Below are 4,627 nucleotides of genomic sequence, written 5' to 3'. Positions count from 1 at the left end.
TGTGTGTGTGTTTGAGTCTCATAGTATGTGGTTACCAGTGCTTACCCGAAACCCCACTCGTGTTACATGGATAACTCACACTGTGACGCATACACACACACACACACACACACACACACACACACACACACACACACACAATCCCACACACATAGAGAATACTCTACGTGCCAGGAGTGGTGGGGGTAATACCTCTGAATGTCTGTTTGTGAATGCATACAACTATTATTAAATAGTTTACTAGGCATAAGTAAACTGATTGTAAATAATTATGAACTCATTCATTAGTGTTCAATGTCTCATTGCATCGGTCCTTAAACTATTACTCTCATTACTCACTTCAATATTATGTGTAAGCCAGTGGAGGCTGGAGGAGGTAGAAGTAGGAGGATGGGCTCATTGCAATGCATGGAATGGAATGAGGAATGGTATCAAACACACAGGTAACACAAGCATTTGATACCATTCCTTATTCCATTTCATGCATTATAATGAGCCTGTCCTCCTATTTCTACCTCCACCAGCCTCCACTGCTATAGACCCATGTAGCCCAGTGTTGACTGAGGGAGGGTGTCCTTCAGACTCTGAATAGTCTCTGATTGTTCTCAGGAATGACAGCACCAATGATAAACTGTGTACCTTTCAAAAAGGCAAGAATCTGCATTGATCTGAACAAACTAACTAAGAAGTACCAGCGCTGTGAAGTGGTTAGCCATGTTAGTTTTGGTTCAGTGAAAGATGGGTGCAACAGGACAGGTGTACAAAAGGAAACTGAGAGGGTTTTTGTATGATATCGCTCTCACGGTGTCAGTGTAAAACAGTGCATTACGATAGCATGCAAGTATGCACACATGCGAACATGAACTATACATGAACCACACACACACACACACACAAACACACAAACACGTGTGTGGGAGATGTTGTGGGTCGTGATGCTGGATTGATGGATTGGAGGGCTGAAAGGGGTAGTTGGATGAGAGAGGTTGAAAGACTGCACCAAAGAGACAGGGGAGTGGGAGTTTGGTGATTGTGGTGTGTCCTGGCAGTGAGAACATGGCACTGTCCGCATGCACTAAGGACACCTCCTGCCATGACAGTTTGGCATATAAACGCCATTATTGTCTTTACAAACTCAGAGAATGCAGAGTCACTGTTGGCTGACCCCTGGTTGATGTTTTATTGGCAGGCTGGTGACAGGAAGAGGTTTGAGACAGACGTTTTATTACAATACACGCCAACAGCGGGGTTGGACCTCTGTGACTGTCTACTCTAGCAGATTACGCAATGTCGGATAAACTTAGACCATAAAGATAGGCGATTCTGATAGGGTGGAATATTATTTGGTAACATTTATATTTCAGAGGTAGAGGCATTTACAGTCATTCTGATGCTATTGGCTAATGCAACATTACTGGATATAAAATAAAGTACATTTTGCCCCTTGGTATGTTCTTGAAAATAACAATCTATTATGAAACAAAAACTAACTTTACGTTTTAACTTTGGCTGAGTAAATTTATATTTAAAATCTAGAACAATCTCTCAGATTACATAATTGACCGTCCCTATCATCTCCCTGCACTTCACTCTTTGCTCCCTGCTTTATTCAGTCAACAGAGTTGTGTGTCTCCTTTACAATAATAATATATATATTATTATATAGCCATATAGCCACATAATAGCCACTTCCACTACCAAATGGTCAAATAGTGAAATAGTAGACAAAAACCCCCCTAACCCTAACAGTCGAGAGTGTAGCCTACACAACATGTTTATTTTCATTAACCTTTATTTCTCCAGCTTAGTCTCTTTCAGATAAAATCACTTTTTTCCAAGAGAGACCTGGTCCAAGACAGCAGCAGGGGCATTGACGACAATGTCTTCAGATAGTATGACGCAGTTTAGACAGGAAGGGCGGTCAGGAAGATAATGCAACAGTGCAATATTTGCATAGCAATAATTTACACCACTTGAGAAAAAGATAAATGTAGCCCTCTTGCCAAGAGTGAAATCCAGAAGAGAGAACCCACACCGGATGCCCACCTGCCACTTTAAGAGAGGAGGTTTCACAACTCCAGGTAAGGAAACTCAAAAGGATGTGACCATATTTGGTTTCAGGAAGTGCTGGAATTCCTTCAGGTGAGATAGAGGGACTGACGTCACAATGCAATAGGGGTCATAGAACATGAAGTGAACTGAACAAGGTTCTCCCGCCGCCTGTGGTGAGCAACACGCTAATTTAACCCCCGGGCTGCCACGGATCTTGAAGATAACCATCAGTTACTATGACAAGAACACATGGTATAATCTCTACTATAAGCATTATCTGCAGTCTTTGTACTACTTTAAGACTCCCCAGGGCTGAACGTAAGCAGGTGACACAGAAAAATCATGATAGCCAAGTTGTTTTGTCATATCTAATGCTAAATATTATCATTTAGATCTAGAGATTAGAAGGCATTGCATGAAAGCATATTTGCTCTGTGGAAAGAGATTTAAACAAAACCTAGATTGTATCTAATGATGAAGGAATATATCTAGCGGTACAATGGAAAATGTGGAAAATTAAATGTTCATATTTATAGTAAACAAGTAATCATGTTCTACTCAACCACATTGATTCCTCATATCTGCAGCGCTGAGAGACTTTAAAGGTTATTTGATATACAGGCCAGTTCCGGTAGAGGCTGGTGGAGGTAGAAATCGGAGGACGGGCTCATTGCAATGCATGGAATGGAATAATGAATGGTACCAAACACACACCAGATGAGTTTAGTGAGGGACTCCCACCTAAAAGATCAAGAATATGTCTGCAATGTCTCATTTTCTCAAAACTCTACACACAAACCCCAAACTCCACAAATGTCCTGCAAAAACAAACACTGCATTCAAAACAATGTCTTCTCAAAATGAAAAATGTTGTCTTCAAATGGCACGCTTACACAATCAAATGAACAGACATTTCTAACAACCAATTGAACACTAATGTGCTCAATGGAAAACATTATCATGAGCGGAAAACACTACTATGACAAGATTATCAGTAGGCATTTTCAGTGTAAATACAACAGTAGCCTGTTGTAAACTGTTATGTGTTCATACTCAAATATAAAACCCACAAATACAAGAATAGAATGTTTTTTTATTCTGAAATACTGTATACATCTCAGCAAAACACAGTTGGATTTGAAAATGTTCTTCATACAAAACAAACAATAGAAAAAAAAACGTTCTGTATACTGTAAAGAAAAAGAAAATGAGGCGGCATCCTGCCTTTCCTTTCTGTCTTGCCACAGGATCTCATCAACATCACAGGCAATGTTCTCCCAGGCCAAGCGGTGGGGAAAATATTGCCTGGCATGAATCCAGCCCTGATATGTGTCAGACTTTGTCAGACTGAATACATTTCCGCGTTGTTAAAAATCAATGACGCATCAATAGTCAACTAAGCTTGTTTTGTGAGCCTGCTATAGTTAACTAGGTAGCAGTGCGGATTACGTGGATTACGGAGTGTCTATTGCCGAATCCATTGTGTTGAAGTATTTTGGCTTGACTAGCAAGTTTGTGTTGTGATTCATAGTTTCGTGTTTCCAAAGAAAAGTCCAAACATTTTGATTGGTTGCCGATATGTGGACCAAAAGACTAGAACGTGTCACATATGCTTCAGCAGCTATATCCCCACATGCTTCCTCCATTGCTTGTAGGAGGGGTATGCACTCATGGGGCCAGTGTTCATATACTGCTGGAAAGCTGGAAAAAAAAACTCCTCAATAGGGTTGAGGAATAAACAATATGGTGGCAGATGAAGAATGGAAAAACTTAGGTGATTGATGAACCAGTTGTGGACCAGAGCCGGCCTCTGGAAACTTACATTGTCCCAGATGACAACGTACCTGGGACAATCCATCTGCTCGGCTGGGGTGAGGATATTGTGTCGTGTGTCCAGGAAAGTGATGAGATGGGCACTATTATAGGGGCCAAGGGTTGAATGGTGATGGAAGATGCCTTGGTGATTTATAGCAGTGCACATAGTGATGTTCTCCCCTCGCTGGCCAGGAACCTCAATAATGGCACGCTGGCAGATGACATTCCTTCCCCCGTTGCCGCCCTTTTTGCGAGGTTGAATCCCACTTCTTCAACGTGGTCAACCAAAGTGGCCCGAATCTCATCAGACGCTATTACTCTCCTAGATTGTAGTCTTGGTCATCCTCTTCCTCCTCCTCCTCCTCCTCCTTGTTCTTGTTCTTGTCCTCCTCCTCCTTCTCGTCGTCGTCGTCATCCTCCTCCTCCTCCTCCTCCTCCTCCTCCTCCTCCTCCTCCTACTCCTACTCCTACTCCTCTGACTCTCACCCCTCTTGCTCTACCGTATCCATTGTTCCCCAACATAGGAGAGGAAAGCACCGTTGGCCCTTTTATTGCTAAAGCTATGATTGCTAATTGAAAAGCAACAGGTGTTTGCCCATATGAGGAGCCAATGGTGTGATTGTGATTGCTGGTTTGAGTTTAGCATTCTGAATGGTAGTGTTTTCCATGTGAACACAAGAGATTTTATCAATGAAGATTGTGCCAAATGTAGATATGTGTAGGGGTTACTGCAAAATGAGTGAAAAGCAGGAAATGTGTT

Source organism: Nansenia antarctica, assembly GCF_963989245.1.
Source record: "Nansenia antarctica genome assembly, chromosome: 4".
In the NCBI taxonomy this organism is placed as follows: Eukaryota; Metazoa; Chordata; class Actinopteri; order Argentiniformes; family Microstomatidae; genus Nansenia; species Nansenia antarctica.
This window is presented reverse-complemented; position numbering follows the sequence as displayed.